Source organism: Sciurus carolinensis, chromosome 12 (assembly GCF_902686445.1).
Source record: "Sciurus carolinensis chromosome 12, mSciCar1.2, whole genome shotgun sequence".
Classification (NCBI taxonomy): domain Eukaryota; kingdom Metazoa; phylum Chordata; class Mammalia; order Rodentia; family Sciuridae; genus Sciurus; species Sciurus carolinensis.
The window spans coordinates 110,483,556-110,504,344 of NC_062224.1; the positions used below are offsets into that span (position 1 = coordinate 110,483,556).

A 20,789-nucleotide genomic window follows, 5' to 3' on the forward strand; every position below is an offset into this window, starting at 1 on the left:
GTTGAAGATCAGATATGCTCATTGTTGGGCTGGAGGTCTTTGTAGAAGGCAGACCAGTTTAGAAGCAATTTCATGTAAACTCAGAAGCTTTTTTTTTTTTTTTTTTTTTCCTGTTTTCTTTCTTTTTGGTGCTGGGATTTAACCCAGAGCCTCAAGCATGCTAGGCAGGTGATCTACCACTAATCTACCTCCCAGGTCCCCACCTCCCACCACTCTTTTTAACTCTTTTGGGATCAAGTCTACAAGGGACCTAGATCTAGAAATCACAGAACTGACTTGGCCTACACCCGCCATGTGACTGTTATCCTGAATCTAAGGCAACCTCTTAGGCCTTGCTTGCAGCTTCTGCTCTGAGCCTGGTTAGGACTGAATTTTAAGGGTGAAGGGTGGGGCCAGCAGAGTGGTACATGCCTATAATCCCAGCAACTCAGGAGACCGAGGCAGGAGGATCAAAAGTTCAAAGGTAGCCTCAGCAATTTAGTGAGGCCCTCAGCAACTTAGTGAGAGCCTGTCTCAAAATAAAAAATAAAAAGGGCTGGGATGTGGCTCCGTGGTAAAGTACTCCTGAGTTAAATCCCCAGTACCAAAACCAAATCTATACTTAACCGTGAAGGGTGGAACAGGCACTGTTGGTCCTTGTATTTCCTTAGTGTGATGACTTGGGATATCTTCCTCTGCTGCTTATTTTTTGGAGTTTTATTTCACTTAACACTGGTACTAGGACTGGTACAGCTGTGAATTGGGGGAGGGAGTAGGAGGCCACAAGAATCTACCGATAGGGAGCGGGGAAAGGCTCTGAGGAAGGAGAGGACTCAACTCTACTTTACCTAAGGTGGTTTGGGAAGCCCCCGTGACTCAGCTCCAGGACTCCCTATTTTGTGTGTGTGTGTTGTGTTATTCTCTCCCCTCACACAAATTATTTATACTGGAGAAGGCTTAGGTTCCACCTGTACTTTAACCAGGTTTTTAGAGATTAATCCTAATTCTATTTGCATACTCTTCCGTTTCTCACGCTTCATCTCATCTCCTTCATTTCCCTGATGCCCCCAGGTGTACTTCTAGTACCACAGCATTGCCACCTTTGGAAGGTGGTCTGTGACATGAAAACGAAGGTTTTGGCTCTCACAGAACTTTACACTTTCTGGGCTGGGGTTGTGGCTCAGTGGTGGAGTGCTTGGTTAGCACGTGCGAGGCCCTTGGTTTGATCCTCAGTACTACATAAGAATAAATAAATAAAATAAAGTTATCAAAAAAACTTATACTTTCTATGCACTAAGCATCAAACTACTTTAAACTCTAGTTGTTTACAAGCACATCTCATTATATTTCTCTTGCTAGATTATTACATTTCTCCAAGGCCTGATTGATGCCTTATTCATTTTTTTTTCTCCCCCTTTCTCAGTCCTCCTCATAACCCAATTCCCTCCTCAATTACATGGTGTTTATCTGTAGAAGAGTTTAGATAAATCATCTATCCAAGCTTTCTTCATCCCAACTTCAACTGTTGAAATAAATGGGTATCTAAGGTCTTTTCTGGCCTTCATGTGACAAACAATGCTGTAGGTTGGTAGTTGCACATTGTAGAGCAATTTTAAAGCATGTAGTCTCTTTGAAAACAATCACGCAGCATGCCAGGCATGTTGGCACAAGACTGTAATCCCAAAGGCTTGGGAGGCTGAGGCAGGAGGATCGCAAATTCAAAGCCAGCCTCAGCAACTTACCAAGGCCTTGAGAACTTGAGGAGACCCTGTCTCAAAATAAAAAGTAAAAAGAGCTGGGAATGTGACTCAGTGGTTAAATGCCCCTGGGTTCAATCTCTGGTACCAAAATAAATAAATGCAACATTACCAAAAATGCAATTTTTTTAATCAAAGGAGTAAAAATATAGTATAGGCATACAATAAAATATATTGAAAAAATTCACAAGGTACCATTTTAATTGATTTGGATACGATATACAAAATTACATTAATCTTTTTTTAGGATTTCTGGTAACAGTGAGACTGTATTTGATACTAGCAGGGCATGCTGGCTTAATCCTATAGTCCAGCTATTTGGAAGGTTGAGACTGGAGAATTGCAAGTTTGAGGGCAACCTAAACAATGGATGGAGCCCCTATCTCAAAAAAATAAAAAAATAAAAATCTGAGGACATAGTTCAGTGGTGAGTGCTTGCCTAGCATGCCCAAAGTCCTAGGATTAATTCTCAGTACTGCAAACAAGCAAGCAAACAAACAAAAAAGAGAAAAACCATAATGACATACACATAAGATCAATTAAAAATATTTTTGAGTGCTTACTATGTGCTATGTACTAAGTACTTTACATAAAAATGACTCATTTAATTTTCATAATATATTGGTAGTGGAAGCAAGGGCAGAACCTAAATTTCTGGGCATTCCACATCATAATTAAATAAAACATGAAATAAAACTAGTGCTTTAAATTGCCTTGAAGTTACAAAATAGTGATTTCTGGACTCAAGTGACTATAAAATATTAAAGGTATTTGCTTTAATTCATAGATTGTTGATTTATTAGCTCAAGGCAATTCATAAACACCATTCATTTCAGTGTATCAATACAATTTTCCCTGGATTAAGTGAATTATTCAGTTTTAAGAGTATTGAAATTATATGTACATTTAAGTTTCAATATAGTCTCATTTTGGGGGGTCAGGGGTGGGGGGTGTTCTGGGGATTGAATCCAGGGCCTCCCACATGCTAGGTAAGGGTGCTACCACTGAGCTATATCCCAGTATTTTCTTTTTGAGACAGGCTGTTGATACAGCCCAGGCGGACCTTGAACTTATGATCCTCCTTCCTCAGGTTCCCAAGTAGTTGGGATTACAAGTGTGTGCCATCATCATTCAATCATACTAGTATTACTTAATTTACAACAAATCTCAATAACCTAACAAGAGTTAAAAAAAAAAAAAATTCAACAGCAAAATCAGGAAAAAAAAGAGCTTAATTCACTAGTTCAAAATTTAAAATAACTGTTAGTTTGGGAATAAATCTCAAGTCTATATTTTTCACCCCTAGTTGAATCACCACAAGGGACAAAGTATCCAATATATATCCCATTCTTGCAGTCTGTCCTCTATATCTCATACTTTCAGTTCAAAATATGCATGACTTCTTCTAGATTAGTTTTTATCATAAACACTTAAGTGTTTCTTCAAAGCCAGTCTTCTTTCTTTGTAAAATATTTCTGTTGAAATATTAATGAAAGAAAAATAAATTTAACTTTCAAAATCATATTTTATAAGGGAACTCTGGTCTTTACCAACTGAGGTATAGCTATTAATATTTCAAAGAAATTATATTATCTAGGTTGCTTGTAATGAAAGTTGAGTCACTTGTTTCACCTAAACCGGGAAGTTGGCACGTTTGCCTAGCAACAGCAGCTAAAACCTTCTGTTGTGGAAGGTTCCCTGGGAGAGGGAAGGGAGGAGGAGGAAAAGCAGGAGGAACAGATTAATCTGTTTTTCCTAGCAGGGGACAGAGGCCTGGTTGTTGGAGGAGGGAAAGGCCTTCCAAGAGACAGCCCTTAGATTAGCACAGGCTAGCTTCATCCCCCTGTGGTAGTAGAGATTTAATCTCTGTAGCACTGGAGTTATTACAGAAGTTAACCCCTCATCTGCTGGTATATGTCCCCAGATGTTCAGCTGATGCCTGAAACTGAGGATAGTATTGAACCCTGTGTGTTTGTGTGTGTGTACAATTTATATATTTTATTCTGTACATACATACTTATGATAAAGTTTAGTTTATGAATGAGACAGAGATTAACAACAGTAATAAAATAGGACAATTATAACAATATGCTATAACAAGTCATTTAAAACTTATGAATTGTTTATTTCTGGAATTTTCCATTTAGTATTTTCAGACAGTAGTCTTCTAAGGATGACATACCACAGAAACTTCAGCTAAGTGGGCACTGCCGTAGTCAGTAAGCTGACAGGAAGATCATAGATTTAGCCCACCTCAAAGGCAGTATATTCAATCAATATAAAGACATCAGTAGGTCTTCTAAAGAGCTGAAATCTTGGTTGCTGGTGGTATTCTCAACTAAAGAGTTCTTCCTCGCCAAGGTTAGGAAGCTACGTGATATACGTTTTACAAATGATATCAAAACACTATTACAGTGATTCACTTTATCAAGTTAGAGACAGAATCTTCTCTAAAAAACACTTCTTTTCTTTGATGTGCATAATGAAGAAAGGACAGAACAATGAATTCTCTGCTCTCTTGGCCAAGAATTGAAGCAAAGCCCAGAGTGGAGTGGGGACTACTAAATCGGTGTTTATTCGGGAACTACCTATTTTAAACGATTTATTTTGAAATTAACAAAACTTGTATTATATTAATTTCATTTCTCTCCCTTCTCAAAAGCAGGGACTGGCTAAACGGAATTGCCTTAAACCTGTCTCCCACTCTCCAAACCCAAATAGCATCCTTTCCATAAGGAGCAAGAAACTTTGCAGAGTCACAGGTTAGCTTCCAGAAGCGGGAGCTCTTCCAGGCAGAAGCTGTCCCCGTCCTCCGCAAACCGCTCTTATTGTCCATGTTGCGGGAGAGACACTTCCGAGCAGCGACCCGCCTGGCCTCCGAGTGGTTCCCTGCAGGGGAGGCGCAACTCTTTGGGGACCTTAGGCGACGGGTGGCGAGATGGCAGAGCCGGTGTGGCGGAGAAGGTGGACAGAAGGGAAGAAGGGGAAGCACGCGTGGGGGAGAACGCGGCGAGCGCGGCCGGGACGCGAGCGCGCCGCTGCAGCCGGCCGGCCTTCGACCCCAGCCGAGGGCGCACGCCGCACCCGCGCCCCGCCGCGCGCGGGCGACTCCACCGCCCGCCCCGCCCCGGGGGCGGAGCCTCTCCGGGCCACGCCCCTGTCTCCGGGGCGGGCCGGAGTCTGAGGAAGAGGAAGGGGACGAGGACAACGGGCGGCGGGGCGGCGGAGGACGCGGAGGAGGAAGAGGAGGCCGACCTACAAGATGGCCCCTGCTGCAGGAGCGGCCTCGGCAGCAGCAGGTGGGGGGCTGGAGGCGGCGCTGGCGGCGGCGGCCGAGGCCCGGCGGCCTGGGACAGAGTCAGCGTCGATGGTGGCAGCGGCGGCGGCGGCGGCTGCCGCGGCGGTGGCGACGGCCGCGGGGACGCGGAGCTGAGAGGAGCTGCTGCTCGGACCAGCGCGGTGAGCGAGCGGCGGCCGCGGCGGGGAACAATGGGCGGCGGCGGGGCTTCGTCCCGCCCTGCGCCCCCGGCGGCCGCGCCCGTCCGCCGCCGGCGTCCGCAGGCCTCAGGCCGCCGCGCGAGCCGGGGCCGGGGTGCCGGGCCGGGGGCGCGCAGGGCGTGCGGCGGCGGGGCGGCGGCGGCAGGCCGCGGAGGCCCGCGGCGGCGGCGGGGTCGGTGTCCCCGGGCCCCGGCCGCCGGCCCAGCCTTCCTTCTCCCTGTCGGCGAGGGGCAGTTGCGGGTGCAGGTGTCTTTAGGGGGAAAACAAAAAAACAGCGCTCGCCGCCGCCGCCGCCGCCGCCGCGGGCCGGGCGGAGCGCGGCGGTGCCCTCTGCAGACGGCCGAGCGCCGGCTCTCGCTCGGCGGCGCCGCGCCCGGCAGGGCGGGCGAGGGGTTCTGGCGGAGCAGCGATAATATAACTCTGGACATCCCAGAATAGTCCAGGAAACTCGGAACGGAGCCACGTACCGGCAACGCGCAGATTGTAATGTGTGAATAGAACTTTTATTCAAACGAGCCGTTTTGAATCATTAACGTGCAGCCGGAGGAACTCCGAGCAGCATAAAATGGACTTCGGGGAGCGCGGAGGCCGCGCCGAGCGCTGCCTCGCCGGTCCTGTCTGCGGTTCTGATTCCGCCTTTCCCCGATTTTGCCCTAAAATTACTCAAAAGGCCGACCTTTTCCTCTTGAGTTTGAAATGTGATTTCTGAAGCATGTTTTGTTAGATTTCAAAACTTTTACACAGACTTTTCAACTAGTAGAAACAGTTCTGGTTCTGTTTTGAATGTTTACACTGGAGCGTAGAGACAACTCTTCCATTATGTTTGCTTCTCTATACTGTAGTAGTGTCGAGACTTCAGAGTTAGCTGCTCTTTTGATTAAACTTGAATTTTCAAGGCATTTACCGCATTGATTTCCAAGTGAGGGAAAAAGAAAAGATTCAAGTTCTCTTCCAGTTTCTACCTACTTAAACAGAAATTTATACTGAAATTGCTTGGATATATCCAAGAACATTGCTTTCCACTGTTTTTAACATTGCAAATGCAGGGTTCATCTAAGGAATTTATTTATATTCTGGAAAGGAAGACTGACCTATGCAGACAAGATGCCAGTTAATATTTTTGATCTATTTTAAGGGAAAAATTTCTAATTAGAATTGGTCCCTGTTTGCAGTAATTGAAAATATTATTATGTGAACAGATTATGTGAAGTTTAATAAGTAACAATATTATAGTTTCTAGTTCTTTAATAAAAATTGGTGAGGAACTACGTTATTTAGGATTTGTAGTGTGAAAATGTTCACTATATGCTTACCATAAATAATGTTGTGGATGTACAACTTTCACATGGCTCCTGCTAAATGTGACTTTTTTGGGAATAAGTAACTTAGAAAGAACCCTTTTTCCCCCCAGCCCATAGAGTCCAAGTAAAGTCTGTATTGTAGTGATGTTTAAATTTATTTGTGCCCCAAAGCCTATTAGAACAATTGTACTAATTTGTGAGTTTGTAAATTATAAGTATTCACTGTGCTTTGTTGTGAAAAAAAAAATCTCATTATGTTGTGTCAAGGACTTATTTACCTCATTTGATAACATTTTCCTGAAACAAAGATTTTTAAGTGATTTTCTATTTGAAATTGAATATCAAGCCAACAATTTTGGGGTTAAATCTAGGTCCCTATTTTCTGCTTAATATTGAGAAGTATTTTTAGGGAATTGTTTTTATTTATTTTGTGTCAAAACTGTCCTAAGAGCCCATGGAGGTGGCCTGCAGCTATAACCCTAGTGACTCTGGAGGCTGAGGCAGGAGGAACTCAGCAACTTAGCTAGGCCCTATGCAACTTAGCAAGACCCTGTTTCAAAATAAAAAATGAAAAGAACCTACTGAGGATGTAGAGTGCTTGTCTGGCATACAGGAGGCCTTTGGTTCAATTTCCAGCAAAACATACACACACACAAAGAAAATAAAAAATAAAAAGAACCAAGGACATAGTGGTAAAGTACTCCTGGGTTTAATCACTAGTGCCAAAAAAACCTGTTAGGTGATTTGTGATTCCTCAATTTCTTATCTTCAGTTTCAGTTGGTCTCATTATTTCAGTTCACATTTTTTTCCAGAAATATTTAAACATTTTTTTCATTTTGGAATGATAATTTAAGAATTATAGTTAATATGTGCTTGATTCATTTGAAGAGATTGGAAAGGGGAATTTCATATAAAAGAAAATAAAAAAATTACTTTTTTTTTCAGAATGTGTTTGTTGATTGAATAAAAACATCTCATGTGATCCTTTTAGTTATGCTACAATATTGGTGGGGTTTTTTTGTTTGTTTTTTTGGTACCAGGAATTGAACTTAGGGACACTTAACCACTGAGCCACATCCCAGCTCTTTTTATTTAGTTTATTTTTTTGTTTTGAGACAGGGTCTCCTGAGTTGCTGAGGCTGACTTTTTGAACTTGAAATCCTCCTGCCTGAGGTACTGTCCTTATTTTACATACAGAGACTCTGAGGCTGGGAAAAGCTAAATAACTAGCAAAAAGGTCACATAATTAACAGATAAAAAAGTTTACTCAAACCTAGGTTTTATGACACAGATGCTTTACTGTTGTCACCACGTGTTACTATTAAACTTTGAAGCTTCTTGGGCACAGTGGTGGTCACCTGTAATTCCAGCAACTTGGAAAGCTGAAGCAAAAGGAGGATCACAAGTTTGAGGGTAGCCTGGGCAATTTAGGGATACTATCTCAGAAAGGGCTGGGGATGCAGCTTCATGGTAACATGCCCCTGGGATCAGTCCCAAGTACTGCAAAACAAAACAGAACAACTTTGAAGTATCTTCTGTGTTGACAGGTTTGTTTGTTTTTTAAACTGTAAACTATATTTTGTAATACTGTACTTGATCTTACCTTTAATTTCCTTTAATGTTATTTGTACCCTGCCAAATATTCACTTATATGACCAAGAAATTGTTCATTCTTGCAGACCACAAAGTAACACATTTTAATTTTTAGTAGATCTGAATGCTATGAAATATAAAAATTCATACTATTTATATTGGACAGATTTGTGACCTTGGTGTGATCGTTTCATGACTTTAATTTGTTATATAAATAGTTCCTAAATTGCACCTTTAAAATATTTGGTGAAAATTTAAAAATTAATAACATTCAATAATGTTAAAGTTTGGTCAGCTAATATTTATAATCTTCATTTGTGATTTTTTTTTTCTTTAGACATTTAGAATTCTGTAAGTTTTTTTGTCTTTAGATCTTAGGGCTTAATGTGGAGTTAGATGGGGTCTAATCAAGTCTTTTTTGCATATATCATGAAAGCAGCATCCAACAAAATGAATAATAAACTGATAAATGATCTATGTTAGATGAACACCTCAGATCAAGATGTTCCTTGGCAGGGTATTCTGACCTGGTTTAGCTTTGGCCCTGTCTATGCTCAGGGGTTAGGTATTCTTTAGAATTGGATTCACAGGACTTAACCTCTTTGACCTGTAACAAAACAGATTTCAAAATGAGCCTGTTCTCTGGGATCCATTTTAAGATCCCCTTTTCTTTTGCTTAATCAAGGAGTCTAGAGGGGATTTGGACTAGCCTCGGAAGTTATAAGAGTAGTCAGGCTTTTACATGAAGAAGTTTTTTTTAGTTCAGAGTTTATCAAAGTATTTCTTATATTTTCAAGTGTGAGGTTTACCAGTCTGCAGTAATGTTACCCTATGTACCCAAGACAATTAGCTTCAGTATATTTATTTTTATCCATTATTAGTTAGACTTGTTCCTGTTTACTACTTATATTTTTGTTTGCTTTTTGTGTAATACTAGGTGAGATATTTATCCATTCATAATGTTTTCCTGGCATTGGTGTGCCCCTCAGCGATTATTACTGTGCCCCTCAGTGATTATTACCGTGCATAGGTAGTAATGATTTAACTTATAATGGTTTTTATCTAAAAATCTCAAAGATCTAAATAACATTAGGACTTAGTAGCAGTGTTTTTGACTCAAGGTGTCAGTTTTATTTATGTTTTAACATACAATTTTTTACTGAGGGAAAATTGACATTACATAAAATTAACCATTTGTAAGTGAACAGTTTAGTGGCATTTAGTACATTTATAGTGTTGTGCAACCACCACTTCTAACTCCAAAATATTTCATCACCCCCAAATTCCCCCCACCTCTAATCCCTAGCAACCACTATTCTGCTTTCTATTTCTGTGGATTTAAATAAAATTAAATTGAGAGGAGATTGAGGAAGGATGCTCCATACGTGAAATTGCAGAAAAAAAACTTCAGGGTGTGCTTGCTAGGAATAATCATGCATGTGGGATTGCTCATTCTCTGCATTGCTTCTCTAAATACTGTAAACTTGCTGCCAGGGACTCAGTATGGAAGAGAGGGTTGAGAGTCACAGCTGTTTTTGGTTTTAGTTTTGATCAAAAGAGTTTACTTGGTTTCTCAAACTCATTTGTATTTCCTCATTGACTTGTGCAAATTAACTAAAATTTAATGTTCTACACAAATGTGAGCTATGATACTTATATAATCTCTTATCTAGAACATGTTTGCCTTTTAGTTTTTCTTAATGTGCAGAAGAAACTTGAAATGTGTTATTTGAGGTTACATTAGAATTAGATTTTTAGAATTAGACTGAAATTCTTTCATATCTTTGACTCCAACTTTATAACTACTCAGTTAATCTTTGGGAACACTAGAGTTATGATTTGCCTGACATGATACTTATTAATTGATTGTTGAATAATTTTGGGGGATCTTGCTGTGTTACCCAGGTGGGTCTCTAATTCATGAGCTTCTCAACTGATCCTCCTCCTTCAGCCTTCTGAGTAGGTGGGGCTGTAAGCCTGTGCCACCACACCTGCTGTTTTGAATAAATTCTAGAATCCTTGATGTTGGTCTTGTACTTGACCTTCTCTAAAAGCACAGAGATGATCATTGAGGCAATTGGTTTATAACACTTTTTTTAAAAATAGAGTAATAAAAATGGGCTAATAACTTTAATTCAAAATAATACTTCTAATTAAATTGAAACCTTGAAATGTATGATGAACAATGAAAAATACGTATCTTGTTGTTAGTATAGAGTGGTAGTGGAAAGATCTAAATGGGAAAGAAGAATTTAAATTTTTAATATATTTTTTATTCTAATTAGTTGTACATGACAGTAGAATGCATTTTGATACATCATACATAAATGTAGTATAACTTCTCATTCATCTGGTTGTACGTGATATAGAGTTACGCAGGTCATGTAATCATGTATGCACATCGGGCAGTAATGTCTGATTCATTCTATTGTTTCTACTCTGGTACCCCTTCCCCTTCATTCACTCCCCTCTGTCTAGTCCAAAATAAGGATTTAAATTTCAATACTAATCTTTCTCTCCTTTTTAGAAAAATGTTTAAAACTCAGTAAAGTAACATTTCTACTTTAATGACTTTTTCTAGGAAAAGATCAAGTCCATAATAATTGAATTTCTGTGCTTTCTTGTGTGCTTCATTACCTTTTTGGGTGTTTATTTTTTTGTAGTTCTGGGCATTGAACCTAGGGCCTCATGCATGCTAGGTAAGTGCTCTGCCTCTGAGCTAGACCACCACTTCTGTGCTCATCTTTTATGACTTAAGCTTTATAATTCCTCATTCCTTAAAACAGAAATGCCGATACCTTTTTTTAAAGCTTCTTTGGAAATTTAAATGATATAACATATATCTTTACTGTGGTACCTAACAACTAGTACCCATTTAATAAATTTTATATTCCTTTAATTCTGTTTTTAAAAATTGTTTAATTTTTTACATTGAATCGTACACAAACGGGGTACATCATTTCGTTTCTATGGTTGTGCACGATGTAGATTCATACCATTTATACCATTCGTGTAATCATACATGTACATAGGGTAATGATGTCTGTCTCATTCCACCATTTTTCATACTCCCTTCCCTCTCATTTCCCTCTAAAGTTCTTCCATTCTTCTTTCCTTAAATTCTATTAACAAAAATAATTTTAGAAAGGTTTTCATCTAGAATATTTGAAAAAGTTATGGTGTAATGTATTAATATTAAAAGTACCTAAAAATTGTACAGTTTAGGATTAACTGTACTTTTAGGAGTGGTAGTCAGAAATAGTCAATTTTAAATCATTAATTGTACAAATTAATGGGATTCACTTATATTTCCATAGATGCATATCATACATTAATCATGTTCATCCACCCTTCCACCCTCTTCCTGAAATAACTCTTTAGTATTACCATTCTCATTTTCTTCCCATATCAATCTTTCATTTTTATATTGGCCTGTGCTGTTCAATACCAGCTGCTGGCTACATGTGTTATTTAAGTTCTTAGGTAGACTTAATTTTTTTAGTGCTATTACGGATTTATAGAAAAAAATGTGTAAAAAGTAGAATTCTCCCACAGTTTCCCGTGTTGGCATTTTGTATTAGTATAGTGCATTTCATATGATGCATTTGTTGTACTTGACGAACTATTGTTGAAACATTATTATTAACTACAGACTATAGGTTAGCTACTCTGGAAGGCCGAGGCAGGAGGATTGCAAGTTCCAGACCAGCCTGGGCAAGGCCCTGTCTAAAATATAAAAATAAAATTAAAGGTCTTGGGGTAAAATGCAGTGTTAGAGCACCTCAGGTTCAAACAGACAAAACCCATAGTTTACATTAGGTTTCACACTTGTGTTGTCGTACAGTTCTGTGAGTTTTGCCAGATGCCTGATGTTATCTGTCCACTATTATTGTAGAGATATGAACAGTTTCACTGCCTTTCACTGCCCTGTGTTCCATTTATTTATCCTTTTCACATCCCTCTAAACCCCTGGTGAGCACTGATCTTTTTACTTTCTCCATAGTTTTGCCTCTTCTTGAATGTCACATAACCCAGTCAGTCACACAGTATGTAGCTTTATCATAATGGCTTCTTTCACTTAGCAAGATGTGTTTAAGATTCTTTCATATTCTTTCATGACTCGAAAGCTCATTTCATTTTACCACTGAGTTTGATGTTTGGATAAATTTGCATTTTAATTAAATAACATTTAATTTAGTCCTCAGTCTCACCAGCACATTTCAGGGACTCAATAGACACACATGGTAAGTGGCTGCACTTTGAAAAGCATTTACACGTTAAAGTTCAGTTCTCTACTTATCTTCACTCTGAGGACTTTAACCAGTTTACATGGTCTCATTTTGTCCTTACGCCTGTATTTTCAGTGCTTAATCCTAATACTGTAGTTTTTCAAGTTTCCCATCATAACATCTTTTACTCCACTCTTCTTTGCCTCTAAAATCTGGAGCCATCTTTTTCTTTTATATTTTTCTCTGAACCTTTTGGATATTAGGGAAGATATATAGGTCTCAGAACCAATAAATGGCAGAGTTGGGATTAGAATCTAGATCTCCTTATTCTGGTTTTCTCTTCGGGTTGCCACTGGTTGCTTTCAATTATAAGTTATAATCACCTTCGAAGAGGTTATTGGAGACTAATTACAAACTGTGTGATTTAAAACATTATGCTGTCAGGCACAGTGGCATGAGTACTAGCTACTCAGAGACTGAGGTGGAAAATGATTTGAGTGCCCAGGAGTTCAAGACCAGCCAGGGCAACATAGCAAGAACCTGTCTGGGGGGGAAAGAAGAGAAAGAGAGAGAGAAAGATAATAGAAGGAAGAAAGAAAAGCAAGAAAGAAGTGGGGGTTGGTGTAACTCAGAGCTCTCTTGGGTTCAGTCCCCAGTATGTATGTATGTGTATATGTATCTCTCTCTCTTTTTTTTTTTTTTTTTTTTTTTTTTTTTGGGTGTATCTCTCTCTCGAACACACACATACACACACAAGCCTTCTACCAGTCTCTCTTTCTTTTCAGGTGAACTGTGTTTTATACTTAGTCGTTTGGAAAAAGGTAGCTACACTGTGTATGGTCTTGATTTGACCCTCTCTGTATGTTGGTTACACTTGCTCAAAAAGCCCTTTTTGTGAAGACATTCTGTTTAAAAGTAGCCTCCCAGCAATTTGGAAGTCTGAGACAGGAAGATTGCAAGTTCAAAGCCAGCCTGAGCAACTTAGACCCTGTCTCAAAATGAAAAATAAAAAGGTCCGGGGATATAGCTCCATGGTAGAATGCCCCCCTGATTCAATTCCCAGTGCCACAGAAGGAAAAAAAAAAGTAGTATCTTCCATACTTAAGTACTATACTTTTAAAACCCCTGAATTTTAATCTTCATTTTAAAATCCTTCCCTAGAATTACTTTTAAAATCCTTAAAATATATGTGAATTTTTATACCAGTTACCTCATTGAGAGCAGTTTTTCATCTGTTTTGATTAAAACTATCACTCTGCTTAAATCTAGCCTCTCATTAAATTTATTAAAAACTTTAAAAAATAATGCATGTAATCCCAGCAGCTCAGGAGGCTGAGGCAAGTTCAAAGCCAGCCTCAGCAACTTAGTGAGGTGCTAAGCAACTCAGTAAACCCATGTCTCTAAATAAAAAACAAAAAAATGGGAATTTGGCTCAGTGGTTAAGTGTCCCTGAGTTCAATCCCTGATACCAGAATAAATAAATGTTTTTAAGAAGTTAAGTTATGGGTTTTGTTTGTTTGAGTACTGGTGATTGAACCTAGGAGTGCTTAACCACAAACTACATCTCCCTTTTTTATTTTTTATTTTGAGACAGGGTCTTACTCAGTTGCTGAGATTGGCCTTGAACTTTCGATCCCCCTGACTCAAGTCTCCCAAGTTGCTGGGATTACAGGCATGTACTGCCACACCTGGCAAATTATGTTTTTTTTTTAACCCATTATTTGAGTCAGTTTTTTGGGGAAAATGTCATTTTACTGTGTACATCTAGAGTTGATGAAAGCCTAATCCTATTCACCCTTATAAACCAATTCATATTAGTAATGGAAATTATTATTTTTTTTTTATAGTTGTAGATGGACAGAATCCCTTTATTTGTTTATTTTTATGTGATGCTGAGGATCAAACCCAGTGCCTCACACGTGCTAGGCAAGTGCTTTGCTATTGAGCTACAGCCCCCACCCAGAAATTATTTTTGCTACCTAAAATGGATCACACCTGAAAGGAAAATATTTTTTTATCTTAACTGAATTGTAGACAGAAATTGACTAAGATAAACTTCCTCATTTGAGATTCTAATTTTCTGAAGAATAAGAATAATATATTTAGTTTGTTCCTGTATCTTCTATAGATTATAAGACATAAGGATTTTTTTGTGTGTGTGTGTGTTGAGGTGGTGTTCTGGGGATTGGACCCAGGGCCTCTACACATGCTAGACATGCATTTGATGGTTTTTGAAATAAGAAAATTCTTAGAATAAAAAATGCAGTGTTTAAGTCTTTTTAAAATGTATATAAGAATAATTTAGAATTTTACAAAGCCTAGTACAGGTAATATTCTTATGAATATTGTTGAATTTTTTACCTTGGTATTGGGCATTGAGCCCAGGGTCTTACATGTGTTAAGCATGTGCTCTACCACTGAGCTACACCCCTAGCTATGAGCATCATTGAATATTAAAATAGTACTGTTCCCCTGATGATTGACTTAATGTTAATTCATTGTACTCAAGAGGGTTAAAATAAAATTTTACCTTCGGAATAATAACTCTTCAAACAGCATCTTATATACTTATGGGCCATGTAGATATCCTCTTTTGTGAAATATCTTTTCAAATCTTTTGCCCTTTATGTAAATTGAGTTGTTTGTCATAAAATAATTTTACATAGGTAAATGACTGGCAATTATGATGAGAATGGAGGAAGGCAAATAGGCTGGAATCAAAGATCAGTTAAAAGGTTACTGTGTGGTCCAGGTGAGCAGGGCTGTATCTTTAGTTCCTAGGGCTCTGTCTAGCACATAGTAGATGCTCAATCCGTTTTTTTTTTTTTTTTTTTTTTTTTTAATGAATAAGTGAATAAGAGTTTCAGCCAGAGAATGAGAGATAGAAAGTAAGCTATAGATGCAAGAGTTAATGTTTAAATGGGGGTGGAAGCGGATGGAATCAGAGATGATTACCACATATGTCAGGTTAACTAATGGTTTCACCAAAGAACTACAAGTTACAGAAGGAATTACTAATTGAAAATGGGATAAGTATAGTTACCATATGATTAGCATTTTACCTAACATCCATGTTTTAATTTCCTGAACTCTAATTTAATAATGGTATCTAATAGGGTCATTGTGAGAGAGTTAAGTTGGATACTATATGGGAAATACTTAGAATAGTTCTTGGCATATAGAATGATTCAGAAAGGGTTAGAGATGGAAACAAAAATCTGTGTCTTTATGGAGTTTATATTTAAACTGGTGGGTACATACTATAATAAAATAAGTAAAACAGCATGTTGGATGATGACATGTATTATGGAGAAAATTTAATCCGAAAAAAAACGGTAAATGAGCAGTTTTGGGGTGGAAGAGGGATTGGGATTAGAGTATCAGTTTTAAAGAAGGTGATCAGAGAAGGCCCTCTCAGGGAATTCACAATAAGGTGTAAAGAAGTTACAGGGAGAGTGGGACAAGCTGTTCATATTTTTTAGAGGAGGAAAAACCATGATTCCTATTTTTGCATAAGAATGAAGAATAATAGAAGATGTATCTGTTTATTGCATATCCCACAGCAGTTAGACTTAATTTGCCCTTTTTGTTCCCACTTCCCTGCAACACACTACACAAACCTAAGCATGAATTGAATGCCTAAAAGATTATCTTTACATTTGGAAGAAGTGTTTTATATTTTGATATAGTAGCAACAAATCCTTAAGTTCTCTAACAGTAGTAGCTACTTGGAAATCAGCAAAACATCTTTTACAATTTATATTCCTATTCCCAAACCATTATACAAAGATTTAAAAAATGCAATATAAATAATATACATTGTAGCTGTAGGCTTCCATATTTGGAGTTTGTGTAGCAATTTGTTCATTTCTTTAGAATTCTCCAAAATGAAATTTTGCCTGTAATAATAGTCTAGAAATAATTCTAAAATAGAACAGTTAATGAGTTTCTCTTCTTCCCTCTTCCTCTTCTTCCTCCCTTTTCTTGCAGCTGTATATATATTTTTTTGGTGGGAGGTACTAGGAATTAAACCTAGGTGCACTTAATTGCCAAGTTGCTTAGGGTCTTGATAAATTGCTGAGGCTGGCTTTGAACTCAATCCTCCTGCCTCAGCTCCTGAGCCACTGGGATTACAGGCATGTGCCACCATGCCTGACTACTTGCAGCAATATTTAAAAAGTATTTGTTATTAAAATTCATTGTACCATTTTCTGAAAATTCTATAAAGCATAAAAATTAACAGACTTGGGGCTTGGTGGCATGCATGTGTAATCCCAGCAATTTAAGAGGCTGAAGCAGGATTGCAGGTTTGAGGACAGCTTCAGTGGTTTTGGGAGACCCTGTCTAAAAGTAAAAAGTAAAAAAAGGACAGGGATAAAGTGATCCTAGATTCAGTCTGCAGTACAAAACAAAACAAAACCCAGAGATTAATGAAAATGTTATTAAACTCTGGCCAGTAGATTATAGGGACAACATATTTTAATAATAGTGATATTATTGATATGTTATTAAATATATTAGATTTTTATCTTTAATGCAAAAAACAAAATGTGTCAGAGTGTATCAGGTGTCACCTAACTATTGCGAAAGAGGTATATTGCATGTGCAGTTTACCTGTTCTGAATCTACCTGTTTTTGTTTTCTCTTTGAGGCCCAGTTACAGATTCAGTCAAAACCCTATGGCAGGGCTGGGGAGATAGCTCAGCTGGTAGAGTGCTTACCTCGCAAGCACAAGGCCCTGAGTTCGATCCCCAGTACCGCCAAAAAAAAAAAAAAAACCCTATGGCAAAGGCTGGGGTCATGGCTCAGTGGTAGAGTGCTTGTCTAGCACCTGTGAGGCACTGAGTTTGATCCTCAGCACCACATAAAAATAAATAAATAAAGGTATTATGTCCATCTACAACTTTAAAAAAAATATATATATATGTATACATATATATATATGGCAGCCACCAAAACAACAGGAAAGTCTAAGGTACAAGCTTCTGGGGGGATAGAAGCAAGTAATTAGGAGGCTATTAATGTGATGCATATACTGCTTTGTTTTATTGAGTAAAAAGGGGATTCTTTGTTCTCTGCTTTTGTTATTAGAACTCATTTTTGTTCCTTCCATTTAGTTCTTCAGAAATCTGCTATGTTCAAAATATACATGTCATCACTGCTCCAAAAAAAGAGTTCATAAAGGGTAGCTTCTTAATTGTAGTCATATTAACTGGAGTGCTTCTTATCAGTTTAAAATGTAAATGTAGGGAAAAGGTAAAAAAAAAATAATGTTGCAGGAAAGAAGCTAGATACAAAAGAATATATACTGATGATTCTATTATGGAGGGTTTAAAAATTACATAAAACTGAAGTGTCAGAAATTAGGAGAGTAATGACTTTGAAGAGAGGATGATGGTAAGGGAGTCTTTTAGGGTGCTGGTGATATTTGGGTAGGCAGTATGCACATTTTGTGGTAGTTTATTCAGCTGAACACACTTGATAGGTATATTCTTTTGTAAGTATGTTATACTTCATCTTATAGTATCCTAAAAAGGACATAATTTGAATTCATTTTGTTTTACTTCCCAGCTTATTTCCCAGTGAAATGTTATAAAATATTCAAAACAAAAGTTACCCTTATAATTTTCTTCTAAAGAGAGTAGTTCTACAACCTGTGTTTTTGCTTTTTTTTTTGGTTTGTTTGTTTGGTTTTCTGTTTGTTTTTAGTAAGTAGGCTAACTCAGTTGTTTTTATTTCAAACCAGTCATGAGAGCTGGGGAGATAGCTCAGTTGGTAGAGTGCTTGCCTGGCAAGCACAAGGCCCTGGGTTCCATCCCCAGCACTGCAAAAAAACAAACAAACAAAAAATACAAACAAAAAAAAATAAACAGTCATGAGGCTGGGAATATAGTTCAATGGTAGAGCACTTGAAGCATACACAAAGCTCCAGATTTGATCCCCAGAATCATTTAATCAATCCAGTCATGCTCTGGTTAAACCAAAAACAGGCATGATTTTAGTTCAGGTATAGCACACTACTATAATAATTAAGGATTATGAAAGATTGCTCATGCTGAAAGTTGGAAGGCATTGTGTTATAGTGGAAAAAGTAGAGACTTTGGAGTTGGACAGATAAGGGTTCATATTTGACTCGATCATTTAGTTATATGAATTATCTGTTTTATCAGTACAGGTACTCTCAGAATGTTATTGGATTAAAATGAGATAGTCTTTATGATTTGTTGGGGAAAATATTGTTTGTAGGTAGGTAAAAGCAAGTTTAACTTGCTAAAGATGTCTAAGATGATAATAGTAAGGAAAAGTTCAGTCTTTAGATTGTAAACAGTAAAAACTAATACCATCTAACTTGAGCGTATGAATCCTTATCAGTATTAAGAGTTAATGCTGCTTGGAGATCAGCATGGAGGACTGTTGCATGGATGATGACTTAAGTATGTTGTTTGGAATATAATAAATTTTAGTAGATTTACATTCAGCGTAAGTGGTACATATTTTTAAGTCAGAAGGACTTTGTTGTCCTACTGTGCTTTTGAGAATGTACCATTTTGCTTTTCTATTTAGTTACTGAGGATTCAGGATTACAAAACTAAATTTAGGCATGTCGTGATTGTTAATGTGTGACATGGTTTAGATCTGCAGTGTCCCCCAGAGGCTCATGGGTTAAAGGCAATGCAGCAAATGTTCAGAGGTAGGAATTTTAGGAAATGATTGGATCATGAGGGCTTTAACCTTATCAGTGGATTAATCTGATGGGTTAATAATTTGCATCCACTACTGGGTGGTAACTATAGACAGGTGGGCATTTGGAAAAGTAGATCATTTGGGGACTGTGTTCTGCTGTTCCTTTTTCCCTTTCCTTTTCTGTCCTCTCCCTGATCTTCTGCCCTCTCCTCTCCTTTTTCCCCTCTCTCTTCTCTCTACTCCTCTTCTTTCTCTTTATCTGCTTCCTAGCTGCCATGAACTGAGAAACTTTCCTCTTCTATACCCTTCTGTAAGGGTATGTTCTGCTTCACCTCTCCAGAGAAATGGAACCAGCCAACTATGGACTGAAACCTTGAAATCTTTCCTCCTCTAAATTGTTCTTGTCAGGTATTTTGGTCATGTGATGAAAAGTGAACACACAGTAATTTTTTTGGACCTCAGAAAAAAGATATACTAACTCAGTATCAACATTATATTCAGCATTATTGTTTTTTCAAAAGGCTGTGTTGAAATTTATAAATGTAAAATCATGTTTTCATTATGTAATTAATTATCAGATATCTGTTATTGAATAACAAACCACCCTAAAACTTAGTCTTAATCACTTAACCATTTTATTTGCTTAAAATTTTGTGAATCAGCAGTTTGGGCTGGGTTTAGCTGAGTGGTTCTTCTGCTGATTTCTACTGAAGCTATTTAATGTAACTTCGATCATCTGGCTTCTTAGATTGGAGCTGGTTGTTTTAGTGGTGTGAGCTAAGAACGCCCCCCTCCCACGCACCCCAGTCTTTGTGGTCTCATCCTTAAGAAGGACAGTTTAAGCTTCCTCACTTTCTGAGAGAGTAAGAATAAAACTGCAAGGTCTCTGGAAATCTAGGCTTAGGAATTCTCTCAGTATCACTTCTGTTGCATATAGCTTTTCAAAGTCATGGCCACCCAGATTGAAGGGTTGGGGAAAAGACTCCATCCCTTTATGGTAAGAACAGCAAAGTCAGATTACAAAAGGGCGTATCTACAGGGACTGGAGGAATTAAGATCATCTTTGCAAACTACCACAACAAATGACTAACCCAAGGAGCAAGTTTTATTTAGTAAAGTTATACAAACCCAAATATGAATTTCAGTTGTACTACTCAAGTATTTTCTTATTAACAGACTTTCTTATTTTACAGCAGTTTCAGATTTACAGAAAAACTGAGCAGGTAGAATTCCTTTACTCTTCCTCCCCCAAGTTTTCCCTATTATTAACATCATATATTAGAATAATACCTTTGTTACAGTTGAACCAATGTTGATATTATTAAAGTTTATTAAATTTATTAAATTTCCTTGATTTTTTTCCCCCCCTAATGTCTTTTTTTTTTTGGTCCAGAATTCCATCTAGAATACCTCAGTACATTTAGTCATTATATCTCCCCAGCTTTCTCTCGACTGTGACAGTTTATTAGACTTTTCTTATTTATTTATTTATTTATTTTGGGTGCTGGGGTTCGAACCCAGGGCCTTGTGCTTACAAGGCAAGCACTCTACCGACTGAGCTATCTCCCCAGCCCCGACTTTTCTTATTTTTGATGATGTTGGCAGTTTTGAGGGGCACTGCTCAGATATATTATAGGATGCCCCTGTAATGGAATTTGTCCTATGGTTTTTTCTTAAGCGAACTGGGGTTAGGAGTTTGGGGGAGGAAAACCCCAGAGTTAACACTGTTAATATGATCTGTAGATGT

General features: G+C 38.1%; 1 protein-coding gene across 3 annotated transcripts in view; it reads left to right on the plus strand.

The window, feature by feature from the left end:
• The first annotated feature begins 4,874 nt into the window (after positions 1-4,874).
• The window catches only part of Rc3h1 (ring finger and CCCH-type domains 1), an 81,029-nt gene continuing 65,114 nt past the window's right edge, over positions 4,875-20,789 (plus strand). The window contains exon 1 of one of the 3 annotated variants that reach the window (XM_047520314.1): positions 4,875-5,195. The gene's annotated coding sequence lies outside the window, so the exon portion shown is untranslated. The remainder of the gene's footprint in view (positions 5,196-20,789) is intronic. The other 2 variants (XM_047520315.1, XM_047520313.1) reach the window with 2 other exon arrangements.